This window comes from Giraffa tippelskirchi, chromosome 11 (assembly GCF_054371585.1).
Source record: "Giraffa tippelskirchi isolate mGirTip1 chromosome 11, T2T-mGirTip1v1.2.pri, whole genome shotgun sequence".
NCBI classification, from domain to species: domain Eukaryota; kingdom Metazoa; phylum Chordata; class Mammalia; order Artiodactyla; family Giraffidae; genus Giraffa; species Giraffa tippelskirchi.
Genome location: NC_137285.1, coordinates 103,572,628 through 103,593,274, shown reverse-complemented (window position 1 = coordinate 103,593,274; position 20,647 = coordinate 103,572,628). Strand labels below are relative to the sequence as shown.

Sequence of the window (20,647 nt, the reverse complement as noted above, 5' to 3'; positions counted from 1 at the left end):
CCAGGGAAGTGATTTTGCAGGGATTTAGAGGAAATGGGAATGAACTGGAGGAGTCAGTGAAACAATTTCCTCCAAGTGGTGCCGGAAGGATTGGGAAGCTCTTGTCTGGGATTCAGTTCAGTACCCATCAGGGTGACAAGAGGAAAAGAGAGGTGGGAGTCATCTAAGTATTCAGATGTTTCTAGATGCTTCCAGGCCAGATCCAGAAAACCCCCAAAGCCTCTGAACTTGTAACCACACAAAGCAGCCCTGGTTTATCCTATTTTCTGCAACCTGCATGAATCCGCTTGTGGTTGTGACCAGGAAACAAGAGGGGGAGAGGGTTTGAGGGGGCTCTGAGGCAGAAGGACCCCTGGGTGCTCAGAATGAGTTCCTGCCACTGTACGCATGTTAGCTGTCTCCTCTCCTCCCTGAAAAGGTCTGGCAGAGATCAACACAAAGACTCAAAATGTAACAGCCAACTTGACCATGAAATTTCCCAGCAGCTGCAGAAGCTTGGAGACAGCAAGGGTGGCTGATGGTTGGTGTGGGCGGCTGGGTGCTGGGTCACCTGGGCCGTGTGTGACTTCTGGCTCATCTGAGCAGAGACCTGGCTTTGTTTGGGCAGGGGCATTGACACAAGTTCCCCTGGCTGACCTGGCAGCACCCCTTCCTGACAGGCTTTGGAGCTTAGGAACCTCTGGGATACTCCTCGGGAGAAGGAAGATGCTCTGTGATTTCCCCAAAGCCTCATGTGAGGCTTGCATAGATGGTGTGAGGTGCATACCACTCATGAGTTCTTCATTTCACAGAAGACAAGCTTGAAGTTCAGAGTGGTCACCCAAGATGGCACAGCTGTTGTGCGCTAGGGCTTGGGGCTCCCTGGAGGGTCTCTCTGAAGGCAAACCCTGTGCTCTTTCCAGGACTCTCAGTTTTACAAAGCCTTTCCCATTCCTATTCCTCCCAAGGAGCCTGGACCCCTGGGAACCTTTCAGGCCCCAGAGATGCCTCTACAGCATAAGCTGGTTTGAACTCAGTGGCACAGGTCCCCCCACCCAAAACTCCCCAAACCTCCTCCCTCAGAACCTAGTGGAGGAGGTACAGTTTACACAGAGGAAGTATTGACAGCAATCGACACTTAGTGAGTAAAGTAGACGTATAAAGTAGCCAAACTTTTGGATCCTGCCTCCTCAGTTCAGTTCAGTTCAGTTGCTCAATCATGTCTGACTCTTTGTGACCCCATGGACTGCAGCAGGCCAGGCCTCCCTGTCCATCACCAGCTCCCAGAGTTTACTCAAACTCATGTCCATTGAGTCAGTAATGCCATCCAACCATCTCATCCTATGTCATTCCCTTCTCCTCCCACCTTCAATCTTTCCCAGCATCAGGGTCTTTTCCAATGAGTCAGTCTTTGCATCAGGTGGCCAAAGTGTTAGAGTTTCAGCTTCAATATCAGTCCTTCCAATGAACACTCAGGACTGATCTCTTTTAGGATGGACTGGTTGGATCTCCTTGCAGTCCAAGGGACTCTCAAGAGTCTTCTCCGACACCGCAGTTCAAAAGCATCAGTTCTTTGGCGCTAAGCTTTCTTTATAGTTCTACTCTCACATCCTATATGACTACTGGAAAATCCATAGCCTTGACTAGACAGACCTTTGTTGGCAAAGTAATGTCTCTGCTTTTTAATATGCTGTCTAGGTTGGTCAGAACCTGCCTCCTAGCCATAAACAATTGTCAGTGGTTACGAGGGTATTTGTGTCTTTACAAATTGTTTTTGTACTTATACTCTGGTATATGGTGGTGGTTTAGTCACTAAGTTGTGTCTGACTCTTGTGACCCCATGGACTGTAGCCTGCCAGGCTCCTCTGCCCATGGGATTTCCCAGGCAAAAATACTGGAGTGGGCTGCAGTTTTCTTCTCTAGGGGATCTTCTGGACCCAGGGATCGAATCCGGGTCTCCTGCATCGCAGGAAGATTGTTTGCCAACTGAGCCACCAGGAAAGCCCACTCTAGTATATATGAACATTTAAAATAGAAATTAAAAATAAGAAAAAAGGAAAAACACATGCGAGAATTACAGCTTCCAGACATAGAGAATGGACTTGTAGACATGAAGTTGGGGGAAAGCGAGGGTGGAACAAATTGGGAGAGTTGTATTGACATATATACACTACCCTGTGTAAAACAGACAGCTAGTGGGAAGCTGCTGTAGAGCACAGGGAGCTCAGCTCGGTATTCTGTGATGACCTAGAGGGGTGGGATGGGGGTGGGTGAGAGGGAGGTTGGTGGGAGGATGGTTCAAGAGGGAGAGGACATATGTATACTTATAGCTTATTCACTTTGTTGTACAGCAGAAACAAACTCAACATGGTAAAGCAATTATCCTCTAATAAAAAATAAATACAAGATTGACAGCATTGCTGATTCACTGTTTGGACCCCAGCACCCTTGGCCACCTCTTGGCAGAGCTATTCCCCTCTGCTGGATCATGGTGCCATTGCCCCCTGTTGCTGCCAGAGCCATGGCCGTGGCTGCTCTGCTGAGACTGGTGAAGGGCCCTCCTGCCTGCAGCACTCTGATGTCCAGGGCCTCTGCTCGGCATGAATGGGCCATTTCCTGTTGCTGCTACAGCTCATGCTTGCAATATTGCATGCACTGTAGCACAGTGGCAGGAACTCATTCTGAATTCTGTTGCATGAATTTCACTAATTCAGTTTAGTGAAATAATGCTTTTGGGAGTTAATAAGTGTATTGTTGGTTATCAAAGTGATGCATTATGTCTCTTTCCCTCTGTTGTCAGACACCTGTGGATCATTTTTCTCCGATCACCATGTTAGGAGTGGGGGCTGACCCTCAGCAGTCCATTTACTCCCAAGGCTCAGTTATTAGAAACGAGGCTGACTTCTACTTTTCTCATTGACTGTATCTTTGAAAAAATTATTAATTAGTTAAGCTGTGGCCTGGTCTTATTGAGGCATGCAGGATCTTTAGTTGTGGTATAGGAACTCTTAGTTATGGTATGTGGGATCTAGTTCACTAAACAGGGTTCGAACCTGGGCCCCCTGCATTAGGAGCATGGACTCTTTGCCACTGGACCACCAGGGAAGTCCCTCATTGACTTTATCTTGCTCAGGAAGTACTAAAACTAAGTTTTCTTGGGACTGGCATCTACCAAGAAATCTAAAGTGTTTATTTATCTTAAACTCTTACTCAAAACAATACATTTCCAAACCCAAATATCTTTGTGTCTAACCTTAAGTATATTCAATATGACTCTCACCTTCTTCCTCTTCGATGTGAGATAACCAGAATTATTTTCTTTGGGAAACTCCCTATACTGACTCTCCTATGATAGATGTTGACAGATCCAGTCCCTGATCTTCAGACCCAAATGGTGGCAGCCTGGCTTCAAGAGAATCCCCTGGGGGAACTTACTGGAAATGACAGATCCCTGGGCTCTGTCTCTGCAGAGGTGGACTGGACAGATTTGGAGTAGCTCCACTCTTTGAAAGATCCTTGGTGGATCCTTAAGCATTTGGGAACACCTGCTCTGCACCTGCCTCGACTTGTCTAAATCATGGGGGAAACTTGGCTCCATCTCCAGCTGAGGTCCAAGATACACAGGGAGGTGTTGAGGCTCAGGGCTGTGTAGGCAGAGAACCACCTGACTTTAGACTGCTCTTCTGCATGGGTGGGAACAAGCACTTAGAATTTCTCGAGGTCGCCTCCCGGTTCTTCATACACTCTGCCATTGGTACAGAAGATGATGCTTATCCTCCTGTGTGCCTGAACAGACACCACACAGCCATCTAATCTAAAAGTAATATCTGGTCATGTAACATCACTTAAAGAGAAAGGGGCCCAGCACTCAGCCCCATTTGGTATTGTCGGAGATGGTGATCTCTCAGGAGACCGTTTCTCCCCCCTTCATTCTTGTGTTAGGGTTCGAAAGTAGACTTTTGAGCAACTTGGGTAGGTGGCAATCTGAGTGGATCACGTGGCTTGGTGTCAGCTGATTTCTGTCCTGGGGGTCAGAGGCAGTTGTTAAACAGATGCAAAGCTGCTAACACTCTAATGCTGTCCTAGAAATATCCATCTTCAGAGAATGAAAGTAACATTGAGTGTATACTGTGTCAGAAACTGTACTACTCTCCTCTTTGCACACACATCTCACTTTTTCTTCACAGTAACCATGAAAAGGTAAAATTTTTATCTCCATGTTGACAAAGGTGAGGATTGAAACTTGATCTTGCCCAAAGTAAAAAAATTTCACCCTCTAGATGGTTTGACTCCAAGTCTCATTCCATGATCTCATACCACTAAAGCCAGCAGTCTTGTGGCCAAGAAGAGTTACGAAGATCTGCCTGAAATTCTCTATCTGGTCATTCATGAAAATGGGTCGAAAGAAAGTGGAAAATGAGGATAAAATTTCTGAGGGGAGGGCAGTAAGCAAACCCATCTAGTTTATTTTTAATTGAGAATTTACTTTTAGAGATGTTTATGTTTATAGCAAAATTGAAGGGAAGGTACAGAAATTTCCTGTATTCCACCTGACTCCATAATGCATAGCCTCCCTCATTATCAACATCACCCACCAGGAGGGGACACTTCCTGTAACTGATGAACTTATGTTGACACATCAGTATCACCCAAGGTCTACAATCTACATTAGGGCTCACTTTGGATGTTGTACATTTTGTGGGTTTTGATAGATATATAAATGACATGGATTCAATATTATAGGGTCATACAGCATTTTTCACTGCCCCCAAAATGCTCTGGTTTTTCCAGTAGTCATGTATGGATGTGAGAGTTGGACTATAAAGAAAGCTGAGCACCGAAGAATTGATGCTTTTGAACTGTGGTGTTGGAGAAGACTCTTGAGAGTCCCTTGGACAGCAAGGAGATCCAACCAGTCTATCCTTAAGGAAATTAGTCTTGAATATTCATCAGAAGGACTGATGCTGAAGCTAAAACTCCAATACTTTGGCCATCTGATGCGAAGAACTGACTCATTGGAAAAGACCGTGATGCTGAGAAAGATTGAAGATTGGAGAAGGGGATGACAGAGAATGAGATGGTTGGATGGCATCATTGACTCGATGGACATGAGTTTGAGTAAGCTCCAGGAGTTGGTGATGGACAGGGAAGCCTGGTGTGCTGCAGTCCATGAGGCTGCAAAGAATCGGACACGACTGAGAGACTGAAATGAACTGAAAAATGCTCTGTGTTCGGCCTTTGTTCCTCCCCAACTCCCATGTCTAGTTTTAAAAAAAGAGATACTTGTTCTTTTCTTGTTACTATGTGATTTCTTAGTTTTCTTCAGTAGTACTTTTATTACACAAATATTCCTGCTGCAAAAGGTTAAAATGATATGAAATTTATGATATCTGTTCTTGACTTACAAAAATGGCAATTTTATATGGTTCAATCTAATACTAGGGTAAAACTGGGAAGTCTTTTCTTACTCTTACCACTGCCTCACTCTCACACAATTTGGGACATAAAGTTGATTTTAGAACCCCTCCCCCAAAAAACTCTTTAGCTATAAACCCCCTTCCCTTCCACCTCCTACCCTAAAGCAAGCAACAATCTACTTTCTATTTCTATAGATTTTCCTACTTAAGACTTTCAAATGAATGGAATCATATAATATGTGACCAGCTTCTTTCACTTAGCATAAGGTTTTCAAGGTTCATCCAAGCTGTAACATGTATTAGTACTTCATTCTTTTTTTTGGCCAAATAACATTTTCTTGTATGGACATACCACATTTTGTTAATCCATTTGTCTGTTGATTGATGTTGGGGTTTTCCTACTTTCCAATTAGGATGAATGATGCTCCTAAAAACATTCATATCTGAGTTTTTGTGTGGGTGTAGTTTTCATTTCTTTGGGGTGTATATCCAGGAGTGGAATTGCTGGAACATGTGATGACACAATGTTTGAGAAATGGCCAGATATTTTCCAAATTGGCTGCACTGTTTTACATTCCCAACAGCTCTCCATGAGGGTTCTGATTTCTCTACATTCTCATCAACACTTACTATCTGACTTTTGGAATCTAGCCATCCTAGTAGATGTGAAGTGGTATCTCATTGTGGTTTTCCTTTGCATTTCCCTAATGGATAATAATGTTGAGAGTGTCTTTTCATGTGCTCATTGGCCATGAATATATCTTCCTTATGCGTGTATGCATGCTCATTTGCTCAGTTGTGTCCAACTATTTATGACCCCATGGACTGTAGCCTGCAAGTGTCCTCTGTCCATGGAATTTTTCAGGCAAGAATACTGGAGTGGGTTGGATTTTCCTCCTCTAGGGGATCTTCCCGACCTAGGGATTGAAACTGTGTCCTGTGCATCTCCTGCACTGGCCAGCAGATTCTTTACCACTAATGCCATCTGGTAAGCACATAGAAACATCTATTCAGATCCTTTGCTCCTTTTAAAATTGTTTTTTATTATTAAGTCATAAGAGTTATTATCAGATACATAATTTGCAAATATTTTCTCCCATTCTATGTGGGGCATCTTTCACTTTATTAATGCTGTCTTTTGAAGCACCGAAGTTTTGAATTTTAATGAAGTTCAACTTATCTATTTTTCTTTCACTGTTTATGCTTTGGGTGGCTTATCCAAGAATTATTTGCCAAATTCAAGGTAATAAAAATTTTCCTCTATATTTTGTCCTAAGAGTTTTATAGTTTTAGTTCTTACATTTAGGTCTTTGACCCATTTGAGTTAATTTTTGTATATGGTGTGAGTTAAGCTTCACTCTTTCTCATGTGGCCATCCAGTTGTCTCAGCATCATTGTTGAAAAGACCATTCTTTCTCCATTGAATAGCTTTGGCGTTTTTGTAAAAAAAAGAATCAATTGATTATAGATGCATGGGTTTATTCCTGGATTCTCAATTCTATCCCACAGATCTATATTTATCCCTGTGTAGGACCACACTGTCTTGATTACCGTTGGTTTGTAGTAAGTTTTAAAATTAGGAGGTTTGAATCCTTCTACTTTTCTCTTATTTTTCAGGTCTACTTTAACCATTCCAAGTCCCTTGCAATTCTGTGTAAATTTTAGAGTCAGCTTGTCGATTTCTTTAAGGAGGTCTTTGGGATTCTAATTGGATGCACTGAATCTGTAGGTCGCTTTGAGGAATACTGCCATCTTAATGTTAAGTGTTCTGATCCATGAACAAGGGGTGTTTTCCCTTTTATTTAGATCTTTATCTTTTTTCCAACAATGATTTGTAATATTCAGAGTATAAGTTTTACACTTACTTCATTAAATTTATTTCTAAGCATTTTTTGATGTTATTGTGAATTAATATTTTCTTAATTTCATTTTTGAATTTTTCATTGCAAGTGTATGAGAAGACAGCAGTCTTGTATATTAATCTTCTATCCTGCAATCTTGTTAAACTTGCTTATTAGTTCTAATGGGTTTTTCAGTGTATTTCTTAGTTTTTTTTATGTATAAGATATAATCTGTGGGTAGAAATAGCTTCATTTCTTCCCTTCCAATGTGAATGCCACTTATTTCTTTTTACTACCTTAGTTGCCCTGTCTAGAACCTCCAGTACAATGTTGAATAGAAGTGGCAAGAATGGGCATCTTTGTTTTATTCTTAATCTCAGGAGGAAATCATCCAGTGTTTTTACCATTACACCTGGTATTAGCTGTGGGTTCCTCATAAAGGCCTTTTATCAAGTTTGGGGAAATTTCTTCCCAGTTTGTTGAGTGTTTTTATCATGAAAGGGTGTTAGATTTTGTCAGATGCTTTTCCTGCATCTATTGAGATGTATATTGTCACCCTGGTCATTTAACTTAAATGCAAAGTACATTATGCCAAATGCCGGCTGGATGAAGCACAAGCTGGAATCAAGATTGCCGGGAGAAATATCGATAACCTCAGCTATGCAGATGACACCACTCTACTGGCAGAAAATGAAGAGGAAATAAAGAGTTTCTTAATGAAGGTGAAAGAAGAGAGTGAAAAAGCTTTCTTAAAACTCAACATTCAAAAAACGAAGATCATGGCATCCAGTCCCATCACTTCATGGCAAATAAATGAGGAAAAATGGAAACAGTGAGAGACTTTATTTTCTTGGTCTCCAAAATCACTGCAGATGGTGACTGCAGCCATGAAATTAAAAGACAGTTGCTCCTTGGAAGAAAAGCTATGACCAACCTAGACAACATATTAAAAAGCAGAGATATCATGTTGCCTACGAAGATCCGTTTAGTCAAAGCTTTGGTTTTTCCAGTAGTCGTGTGCAGATGTGAGAGTTGGACCATAAAGAAGGCTGAGCGTGGAAGAATTGATGCTCTCAAACTGTGGTGCTGGAGAAGACTCTTGAGAGTCCCTTGGACAGCAAGGAGATCCAACCAGTCCATCCTAAAGGAAATCAGTCCTGAATATTCATTGGAAGGACTGATGCTGAAGTTGAAGTTCCAGTACTTTGGGCACCCAATGTGAAGAGCCTACTCACTGGGAAAGACCCTGATGCTAGGAAAGATTGAAGGCAGGAGGAAAAGGGGATGACAGAGGACAAAATGGTTGGATGGCATCACTGACTCAGTGGACATGAATTTGAGCAAACTCCAGGAAATAGTGAAGGACAGGGAAGCCTGGTGTGCTGCAGTCCATGGGATTGGCAACTGAACAACAATCTCTATTGCTCTAGTGATTCAAGTCCTTTAATTCTTTTTGCCAGTTCAAATATGTTGAACCCTTCTAAATTTTTTTTTTATTTCACTTACTGTATTTTTCAACTCCAGAATTTCAATTTGTTTTTTTTAAACAGTTTTCATTGGTTTATTGATATCCTTCATTTGCTGAGACATTGTTATCATATCTTTCTTTACTTCTTTAACATGCTTTTCTTTAGTTCTCTGAACATTCCTTCCTTTAAAAAATTTTTATTTATTTTTGGCTGCATCAGGTCTTAGTTTCAGCACATGCAGAATCATTTATTGTGGTGCCTGGGCCTTTCCTGTCGCAGAGTACGGGCTCCAGAGCAAGTGGGCTCTGTAGTTGTGGCACGTGGGCTTAGTTGCCCTACAGCATGTGGGAATCTTAGTTCCCTGACCAGGGATTGAACCCATATCCCCTGCATTGGAAGGTGGATTCTTAATTACCTGGTTTTAGTGAAGTGATGGTTTTAGTGAAGTGATGGTTTTAGTGAAGTCTGTTTCTCTGCACCAGTATTTGGCCTCTGACGCTGTTCTTTGGGGGAAATGTAGCTTTGAGTGTGCCCACAGTTCCTTGGATGATGGTATTTGTAGAACTTTCTTGCTTATCTTGACTATACCCAGCTGTTAAATTCCACTAACTGCTGGTTAATAGCTCTAATGTTTTCAATAGTGCTCTGCAGTGCAAACTGCTCTATAAATGAATCCAATCAAACTGTGACTCTTTTGAAGGAATAGTTTTTGAAGTATGTGTTTGAGATTTGTTCTGACCTCAGTGGGTTCCTCTTAGCTGTTTTATTTCCTGATTCTCTCCTACAAACTATCCAGCCTGTATTCTGGGTTATATCTTCATTAAATCCATTAAATCCCTCTATTTTCTTTCCTCTATAACCTCCACTGTCTTGAGAGTAAACATTAGGTTTGAACTTTTCCATGCTCTTTTGCAAATAAAGTCAGTTCTTTGGGGAAGACCTGATGAGCTATCTGTTTTATGGTCTGCTTTCCCCTCAGAAAAATCTCTGGAGCTATGCAGCTGGGGATGGAAACAATGGCAAATCTCTCTCTGAGTAATAATACTCTAGGAACTGAATAATCAGTAGATGGGGGCAAGCAGTCTGGCCTCTCCTCATGTGAAACCACTGTCTCATGAGTTAAATCAAGGGCAGTCTAGCTCCAATAGTCTCAGCATGCCATACCCAAGCTAGAGCCTCCGTCTCACGAGACAGGAGTGGGTGGAAGAGAGAGACCCACCACTTCTCAACTGGACTTGCCTGCAACTTAGCCTTAGCAATAGTAGCTGGGGACGGGATGAGAAATGCCAAAGTCCTGTTCCTCCTAGGAAGAAAGTCCTCTAATTGGTTATCATGGGGAGAGGAAGTCCTGTGTTCATGAAAGCAGCAGCCTGGAGTGGAGTTTCTGTCTTGCTGAGCTGAGTGAAAGGAGGGAGTCCAAGGCCTTGGTTCAAATACCACAACTTCTTGCTTTTCTTACCAAATTTTCATAGATTTCCTTAAATGGATGTTTCTTCACACACTAAACAGTAATTGAACCCTTAGAACTGCTTACAGAGTTCTATTATTTTTAAAAATTATTTTTTTTTTTATTTTTGGCTGCGCTGGGTCTTCGTTGCTGTGCACAGGCTTTCTCTAGTTGCAGTGCACCCGGTTCTCATTGTGGTGGGTTTCTTTCTGAAGATCACAGGCTTTAGAGCTTGGGGTTCAGTAGCTGTGGTCATGGGCTTAGTTGTCCCTTGGCACATGGGATCTTCCCAGACCAGGGATCAAACCTGTGTCCCCTACATTGGCAGGCGGATTCTTAACCATTGGACAACCAGGGAAGACCTTAGAGAGTTTTAAATGATTGTTTATTCAAAATATTTTTCGCTAGTTTCAATGGGTGTGGGTTAGTAGATATTGTGCTAGAATTTTACCTCTCTGGCTCCTTTATTCTTGAGCAAACCTAAAGAGATTGCCCTGTAGCTCCTGGACTAAGGCAATAAAATCATACTTTGATCCAACCTAGTTTCTTAATTAACTGATTGTGAGCCTAATAGTATTTCCACCAAAGCTACCTGTTCAGATGTCTGGATGTTTAGATTACTTATTCTATGTGTTGCTAGGCAGAGATAATAATTACCTAAGTTCTCTTGCCACCCAACCGGTCAACCTGGCTTCTGTTTTTGCTCTCCTCTAATTTATTCTGCACATGGCAGTCAGAGTGAGTGGTTTTTAGAAAGAGCTCATTTTGTCATAATATAATACCACTTAACTGCTTGAGTGATTTTCCATTGTTCTTACAATAAAGTACAAATGTCCTTAACATGGTCTCCAAGACCCCATTTTTCTCTTTCACTTCTTCTCATGTCTTATTCACTCTGAGCCCCACTTCCTGTTCCACCCTGACCCTCTGCCTTTCACCAACATATTCTCTAGTCTCACATTAGTCTTGTAAATTTTTATTGTGCATTTAACATACTCTCTCCTATTTCAGGCCCATTGCACCTGTTCTCTGCCTTACGTGCTGTTCTCCTTTCCTGATTCAGATCTTACCTAAATGTCACCTCCTCTAGGAAACTTACCCTAACCTCCCAGAATAGTTCAGGTATTCCTATTTTAATGACACCCTGACACCTTCTACTTCTTCACAGAATTTTTTTTTTTAATGTTTATTTATTTATTTGGCTGCACCAGATCTTACTTGTGGCATGTGAGATCTAGATCCTAGACCCCCTGCAGTGGAAGTGTGGACTCTTAATCACTGGACTGCCAGGGAAGTCCCTAGAATGTGTGTTTTTGATCAACTGATTAATAGGATGATTATCTGTTTAGCAAACCCCTCCTCATAGTCTGGGCTTCCCTGGGCTGAGATGGTAAAGAATCTACCTGCAATGCAAAAGAACTGTTTCAACCCCTGGGTTGGAAAGATCCCCTGGAGAAGGGAATGGCTACCCACTCCAGTATTCTTGCCTGGAGAATTCCGTGGACAGAGGAGCCTGGCGGCTACAGTCCATGGGGTTGCAGAGTCAGACTTTCAATTTCCCCATAGCATATTAGCTTATGAGGGCAGGGTTTCTAACTGCCTTGACCCAGTGTTTAGCACAGGACCTGACACAGAGTAGGGACTCCATGAACGCTTGTTGAGTGTTGGAACAATGTTCTTTAGAGCATTGAATGCCAGAGTTGTGAGGGTGGTTCTTGGGGGGGGTCTACTTAGAGCTGATATGGAACCAGAAGAAAAGTTGTAAATTTAAAAAGAAAATTCCTCACCACTTATATTCACATTTATAAAACCTGATCTTAGTAATGAGTAGACTGGTGGGCACTTATTCCAAAGGAAGTTTCACTAACATCTCTATCCTTGGGCTAGAGTTGTGATAATGTGGCTGGCCCCTCTTTCTTCTTAAGATTCTTGTGATGAATATCATGGCACATATGAAAAATAGCCTTTTACTCTTGACACTGTGGTCTGTGAGTCTGTTTTAATCCATATACAAGCTCATGATATTGAGAATATAGACTGAGAAAGCAATTATTTTTTAAAAGTAATCAACAGCAACAACAATTCTTACTACTGTTAGTACTGATTAAGTGTTTTCTTTGTGGTAGATTATACTATTTCCAAAAAATTCTATAATAATTTCATAGAGTAGATAATTTTATTTCCGTTTTCTAGATAAATACACTGAGTTTTGGAAAGATTAAGTTCCTTGCTCAAGGACACATTGTAAGTAAATGTTAAGCTGAGACTCAAACTCATGTGTTTTTGGCACCAGCGCCCAAACTCTTAATCTCTGTTCTTTTTTTTTTAAATTGAAGTACAGACTCACAGGTGTAGAGAACAGACTTGTGGTTGCCAAGGTGGGGCGGGGGAGGGACAGCCTGGGAGTTTGGTGTTAACAGATGTTAACTATTACATTTAGAACAGATTAAACAACAAGTTTCTACTGTATAGCACATGGAACTATATTCAATATTCTCTGATAAACCATAAGGGAAAAGAGTATGAAAAAGAATGGATATATATATACTGAAAAAAGTGGTGAAAGTGTTAGTTGCTCAGTTGTATCTGACTCTTTGCGACCCCCATGGACAGTAGCCTGCCAGGTTTCTCTGTTCATGGAATTCTCCAAGCAAGAATACTGGAATGGGTAGCCATTCCCTTCTCCAGGGGATCTCCCCAACCCAGGAATCAAATCCGGGTCTCCTCTATTGCAGACAGATGCTTTACCATCTGAGCCACCAGTATATCTCTCTATATACTGGAATAGGGTAGCCCACTCCACTAGCCTTACTTATGGACAGAGAAGCCTGGCAGGCTACATACAGTCCATGGGGTTGCAGAGTCAGACACAACTGAGCAAGTAGCACCTTCCCTACTTTTTTCATATATATATATATATATTCTTTTTCATATTCTTTTCCCTTATGGTTTATTACAAGATATTGAATGTAATTCCCTGTGTTATGCAGTAGGATCTTGTTGTCTATCCATCCTAAATGTAATAGTTTGCATCTGTTAACCCCAAACTCCCAGGCCGTCCCTCCCCCTACCCCCTTGGCAACCACAAGTCTGCTCTCTACACCTGGGAGTCTGGCTCTGTTTTGTAGATAGTTCAGTTGTGCATGTTTCAGATTCTACATATAAGTGCTTTCATATGGCGTTTGTCTTTCTCTTCTTAATCTGTATTCGATATTGCAAAGTGATTCTAGAATTCTGCAAGCAATTTCTTGCTGACAGTCTCCTGAAACTTCATGTAAACTTTCCTCTGAGGTGCCTTTTGAAAACTTTCATCTTTAAGTGCCTTGAGAGAGGGAGGCTTCTCGTTTCATCTCTTATCAAGAGATCACCAAAAACTAAAATCTGTTTTAACCATTCCATGTTTGAGTAAATGTGAATCTTGCTCCAGAGTTTCTTGATTTTACATGGACATTATCAGGAAATCAAAACAGCAGTGACAATAACAATAATGGGAAAAGCCCCTTGACTGTGTTAATAAGGCAGCACATACAGGGATATGGGTGAAAACACACAGGAGTTTATCAAATCTAAATCCTATTTAAACTTATTACCTCCCTAATCACTTGAGTATGCTTGTCAAGCAAGAGAGTAGATTTTTGCAACATATTCCACAGAGTGAGGTTTTGGTGAGTGAAGTAATTGGAGGGATGGATCTAAATTAATAAATGAGAAAATGCTTTTCTTATAGTTCTGAGATAACTGCCTTGAAGTCTATGTGTTCTAGAATCCTTGCTAACTGGATAGCTAAGATATCGAAACAACCTTAATGTCCATTGACAGGTGAGTAGATAAAGAAGGTATGGTGGGATATACACAAGGGAATTCCATTCAGTCATAAAAAGGAATTAAATAATGCCATTTGCAGCAACATGGATGGACTTAGCAATCATCATACTGATTGAAGTAAGTCAGAACAAGAAAGACAAATACTGTATGATATTACATGCATGAAATCTAAAATAAGACAAAAATGAACTTATTTGTGAAACAGAGTTAGACTCGCAGATATAGAAAGCAAATTTATGTTTACCAGAGGGGAAAGAGGTTGGTGGAGAGACAAATTAGGAGTTTGGGGTTAGCAGGTAGGAACTACGACATATAAAATAGTTAAAGCAAGGTCCTACTTATAGCACAGGAAACTATATTCAATATCCTATAATAAACCACAATGGAAAAATATAAAAGAATATGTATATTTGTATAACTTAATCACCTTACTATACACTAAAAACTAACACAACATTGTAAATCAACTATACTTTAATAAAAAAGTAGATACAATCTTTGCTATTCAGTAGCCAAGGACAATTCCTCATACAGATCTTTAAGTTAAAAAGCCTAATTAAATAAAACTCCACGTAAAGACTTTCTGCCACCAAAATTATTCAAAATAGCTTAATTGATGGTGCTATCCGATCCTTGTTAACCTTTTACCCTAATTATAAACAAAAGAATTTATGATGTGTGTACATCCAAATGTTTATATAATATTTATTAAGTTTTGATTTTATAAGACTGTAAAGAAAAACAAAAATGGAACATGATCTCCCCTTCTAGAAAACTCCTGTTTGTTTGTTTTTTTTTTAATTAGACTAATACATGTACCTGGTTGTTGTTGTTCAGTCGCTCAGGTGTGTCTGACTTTTTGTGACCCCGTGGACTGCAGCACATCAGGCTTCCTTGTCCTTCGCTGTCTCCCGGAGTTTGCTCAAACTCATGTCCATTGAGTTGGTGATGGCATCCAACCATTTCATCCTCTGTCACCCCTTTCTCCTCCTGCTTTCAATCTTTCCTAGCATCAGGGACTTTTTCAATGAGTCAGTTCTGGTACCTGGTAATGTACCTGGTACCTGTCGTAAAAATCTAAATCATGCAGGAAGATATAAAATGAAAAATAAAAGCTCCTTCCCACTACCACCCCCTCCCAGATCATCACAAAATCTTTCCTCTGCATTTTTCCAAAAAATTACATATACACATATAATGAAATATAAATATATATATATTTGAAAAGTATACGAAAGACATTATACTATATCCACTTAAGCTTTGCTTTTTCATTTATAAAATGTCTTAGCGATTTGTAAATCAGTAAATAGAGACCAATTGCATATAAAAATTATCAAATTTTATTTTGAAATGATTAAAAATTTACAGAAAAGTTGGAACTATATTTTAAAAAAAGTAAACCAAAACTTTTTCTCCCTGAATGATTTAATTGTAAGTTTTTGACCTAATGCCCCATTACACCTGAATACTCGAGAGTTTGTTCGTTACAAAGACAATTCCCTGCATAGCCACAATGCGACGATCAAAACCAGAAAATTAAATCAAATATATTACTTCTATCTAATCGTTGTATTATTCAAGTTTTGTCAATTGCCCCAATAATGGCTTTTATAGCAGAAGAATCCAGTTCAGAATCACAGGTTGCATTTAGTTCTTTGGTCTTTCTAGCCTGCTTCTGTATGGACCATTTCCTCATTCTTCTTTTGATTTTTCTTTTTTTTTTTACCTTTATACTGGAAGACTGCAGGTCAGCTATTTCCTAAAATGCCCTCAGTTTGGGTTTGTATAATGGCTCTTCATGCTTGGACTCGGGTCTTGTATCTTTGGCAGTCTCATCACGGAAGTGATGCTGTGTTCTTCATGTGGCATCCTAGCAAGAGGCACACCATTCATGTTTGTCTTGATGCTAAAGACTTTGACTGTGTGGATCACACAAACTGTGGGAAATTCTTAAAGAAATGAATACCAGACCACCTTACCTGTCTCCTGAGAAAGCTGTATGCAGGTCAAGAAGCAACAGTTAGAACCAGACATGGAACAACGGACTGGTTCAAAATTGGGAAAGGAGTACATCACGGCTACATATAGTCATCCTGCTTACTTATATGCAGAGTACATTATACAAAATGCTGGGCTGGATGAATCGCAAGCTGGAATCAAGATTGCTGGGAGAAATATCAACAACCTCAGATATGCAGATGATACCACTCTAATGGCCGAGAGTGAAGAGGAACTAAAGGGCATCATGTTGAGGATGAAACAGGAGGGTGAAAAATCTGGCTTAAATGTCAACAAACTTTCAAAAAATGAAGCTCATGGCATCTGGTCCCATCACTTCATGGCAAATAGATGGAGAAAAAGTGGAAACAGTGGGAGATTTTATTTTCTTCAGCTCCAAAATCACTGCAGATGATGATTGCAGCCTCCAAATTAAAAGACGCTTGCTTTTGGAAGAAAAGCTATGACAAACCTAGACAGCGTATTAAAAAGCAAAGACATCACTTTGCCAACAAAGGTCCATATAGTCAAAACTATGGTTTTTCCTAGAGCTTCTTATGGCTTCCCTATTAGTGTAGATGGTAAAGAATCTGCCTGCAATGCAGGAGACCTGGATTTGATCCCTAGGTTGGGAAGATAACCTGGAGAAGGGAATGGCAATCCACTCCAGGATTCTTGCCTAGAGAATTCCATGGACAGATCATAGGGTCACAAAGAGTCGGACACGACTGAGCACTAAACTGCATGGTTTTTCCAGTAGTCATGTATGGATATGAGAGTTGGGCCGTAAAGAAGGCTGAGTGCTGCAGCCTTTTCCTCCCAGTGATGCTTTCAAACTGGGGTGCTGGAGAAGACTCTTGAGAGTTCCTTGGACTGCAAGGAGATCAAACCAGTCAATCCTAAAGGAAATCAGTCCTGAATATTCATTGGAAGGACTGATGCTGAAGCTAAAACTCCGATACTTTGGCCACATGATGCAAAGAGCTGATTCACTGGAAAACAGCTTGATGCTGGGAAAGATTGAAGGCAAGAAGAGAAGGGGATGACAGAGGACAAAATGGTTGGATGGCATCACTGACTCAATGGACATGAGTTTGAGCAAACTCTGGGAGATGGTGAAGGACAGGGAAGCCTGGCATACTGCAGTCCATGGGGTCAAAAAGAGACACACACCACTTAGTGACTGAACAACAACAACTATAGTCCTGGAAGCAATCTTTAGGTTCATCAATACACCCCTATCATTTGACTCTGTTTTAGGTATCATGTTGCTTCTTACCTGTATAAAAACTCATACTAAACAATGAGTTCTGGGTTGCAAAAGAGGGTTTATTTTTGCACCTGTCTATAAGTCTTTGCTCACAAGCTTAACAAAAACAAACACAAGTGCTATTACTAGGTATTTTAACAGAGAGTTTATTATAGAGAATTGCTAACTAGATAACTGAAAAGGCAGATGGATATCATGCAAGTAGCAATTGCAAGAAGAGCCACTACCACTAGGACTGGGAAAGCAAAAGAAAGAATCTGGAAGTATTAAGATATGGAGCTTGGAGGAGAACCTCAGACCTCTGGGGAAGGGGACTTTGGCCATCTGGTGCTCATACTTCTTCCCAGGTGGTGCAGTGGTAAAGAATCCACCTGCCAATGCAGGAGACACAAGAGATGTGGGTTTGATCCCTGGGTTGGGAAGATCCCTTGGAGTAGGAAATGGCAACCTGCTTCAGTATTCTTGCTTGGAAAATTCCATGGACAGAGGAGCCTGGCAGGCTACAGTCCATGGGGTCTCAAAGAGTCGGACATGACTGAGCAACTTAGCATTTATATTTCTGCAGTGGAGCACAGGAAATAATGAGACTGGTTTTATGAACTTGGAAAAACTGAAAACTATACCCAACTACTTGTAGAAAAAACTTCCGGGGTGAAAAAGAAGCAAAGGGTGTTACTGACAGTACTAGGACACCTGTAGGAAGACAACAGGAAGCAGACAGAACAGAGCAAGTCCCTTCTTTATCTTTGAGTCTTTCAGTCTCCTTCTATCATGTGCTATTGGCAGAACCTCCCCCAGCTGGCAAAGGAGAAATATGGTTTACAGGGTCCCAGCTGCAGCTTCAGAAATCTGAATATAGAGGCTGGGCTTGAAGTTGAGAAACAGCTTAATAACTGGAACAAAACTTTAATTCTAATTTACAGTGATCTTGAGTATTCTGAATTAATTTTTCCTATTAAAAGAACCCAGTATGTATTATACTTAAACTGCAGATGACATTCTCTATCCCAGGGAAATTCTCTTGTGTTGTATCTTTGAAAATAGTTTCTATTTAATTTATTGGATTTTCTACCTTAGGATTGTCAACATTTTTTTAGTTGGATTAGCTTGGTCTTCCATAGGTATTAGCTTTTTCTCTAATTTCTTTAATATTTTATATTTTCCTTCCCATTCTCTGTGCTTTTCTCAAGCTTTTCCTCTGTTAGTAATTTAGTTTTTAATGATCTCTATTCTATTACTTGCTATTTCTATTGAATCTATTATCTCCATAATGGTATTATGTGCTCTTCGATTTGTTTCCTTAATCTTTCTCTTCCTGTAAACTTCCTTTATTTTAATGCATGTTTTAAGCAAGTGGTTCTAGGGAATGAAGTGATTTTGAAGAATTTTCTTGTGTTCTCTGAGTCATGCTTTGTTCTAGGCAGAGGTCTTTGCATATGATTTTGCATATCTCTTTTGCATATGGTTTTACTTATATACTCATGCTACACTTTGGTTGCTATGCTATTTAGTTATGTGTTTGTATGCCATTTATATTCTATTTGACATATTGATTGGCTATATTCTTCTGCATTTTGATTCTATTTTCAAAAAGGGAAATCCTATTTTCACCCCAGACTACAAGTTCACTAATTAGCTTTTCTTCTCCTCTCAATTCCCTCCTCTTCCTTCTCCTTCCCTACCTCCTAGTTTTACCGTTTTGCCCTACTTTGTTCTCAGTCTTCTTTTCCTTTGTCATCATATCCTCTTTTCTTCTTCATTATTCTAAGTAAACTTTATGCCAATTTCTCCTTTACAAACTATAAACCTGGGTTTCCTCGGTTAGTATTTTATATAAGGACAAGCTAAGGGTTCTTTGTAAAATCAGTATGTACAGGTTTTTTTAAAAGGGGATTTTGATGGAATAAAGATGATATTTTGGTTGTCTCCAGGAATGCTGAAATCCTGCAGAAAATCTCTGGGGGAGATTATCTATCTATCCATCCATCTAGATACAGACATATAGAACAAGAGACAAACCAATGTTAAAAATGAAGTAACATTATATCAGAGGTCTTGGGCCTCTAGTTCACACAGACATGTCTTGCAAACTTGGCTGAAGCAAAGACCAAGGCTGAAGACCCTTGGGGCATTTTTTTCTTCTTCTTAGTCCCAATCCAAATGCTGAAACTTACCTCGCTCTGGCCTGCAAGAGTAGGGAACTGTCATAATGAGAGTACCTAGGCATAAATGAGAAGAGCATGATGGCTAGACTGGATGCCTACCCCTCCAGATGTCTAGAGGGAGGAAGTGGAATAGAAAGTGTCAGTCTTTTGGACTCTGTGGGAGAAGGCGAGGGTGGGATGATCTGAGAGAATAGCATTGAAACATGTATATTATCATATGTGAAACAGATCTCCAGCCTAGGTTCGATGCATGAGACAGGGTGCTCAGGGCTGGTGCACTGGGATGACCCAGTGGGATGGCGTGGGGCGGGAGGTGGGAGGGGGGTTCAGGATGGGGAACACATGTACACCCATGGCTGATTCATGTGAATGTATGGCAAAACCACTACAATATTGTAAAGTAATTAGCCTCCAATTAAAATAAATAAATTAAAAAAAAAAGGAAAGTGTCACAACTATGACTCACTAGTTGGCTAGCGAACTTGGGCCAATCAGCATGGCTCAGGGATGCTAGTAAAGCAGAAAGGGAAAGGAGAGGGAAGGGTTGTCTTGAACGTGTCTTTTCTCCTAGAGCCTGATGGTCCTTTGTGGGACCAGGACTCATAAAGGATCACAATTGTACTGACTCTTATTTTAGCCTTTGGCTACCTGGCTACTGGGTTCTAATTAGATTCCCATCTTAATAGTATCAGTGGAGGTTGAGAGATGTGTCCCACCCCCTATCAAATAATAACTATGAGGAGTACAAACTAGGACTCCCATTTTGAATAATCTCATTTTAAACAAACATCTTCGTGATTGGAAACTGCTTTTGGGTATGGATGCATACCTCCCTGCTGTAGACAATGAGTCCTCTTGCAAGCTGATGCTAATGGGTATATTGAGTTAGGGTTAGTTTAAATAATCAGTTAATTCTGTTTAACCACTGGTATAAAGAAACTTAATATAAACTATTTCAAAGGTGATATAGTTTGGGAGATGTCATCTACATTTATTCAGTTTCGATCTACTAACTTAAACTTGGAAGATCTTTTTTGTACAGTTCTTCTGTGTATTCTTGCCACCTCTTCTTAATAGCTTCTGCTTCTGTTAGGTCCATACCGTTTCTGTCCTTTATTGTGCCCATCTTTGCATGAAATGTTCCCTTGGTATCTCTAAGTTTCTGGAAGAAATCTCTAGTCTTTCCCATTCTATTGTTCTCCCTATTTCTTTGCATTGATCACTGAGGAAGGC

General features: G+C 40.5%; 1 protein-coding gene and 1 non-coding gene across 2 annotated transcripts in view; both read right to left on the bottom strand.

The window, feature by feature from the left end:
- TMPRSS4 (transmembrane serine protease 4) overlaps positions 1-20,647 on the bottom strand; it is a 118,231-nt gene that overhangs the window by 93,332 nt on the left and 4,252 nt on the right. The gene's annotated exons all lie outside the window — the stretch shown is intronic.
- LOC145528079 (small nucleolar RNA SNORA40) lies at positions 17,244-17,370 on the bottom strand. The gene has a single exon (XR_014070150.1). It is a non-coding gene; the product is annotated as a small nucleolar RNA SNORA40 (small nucleolar RNA).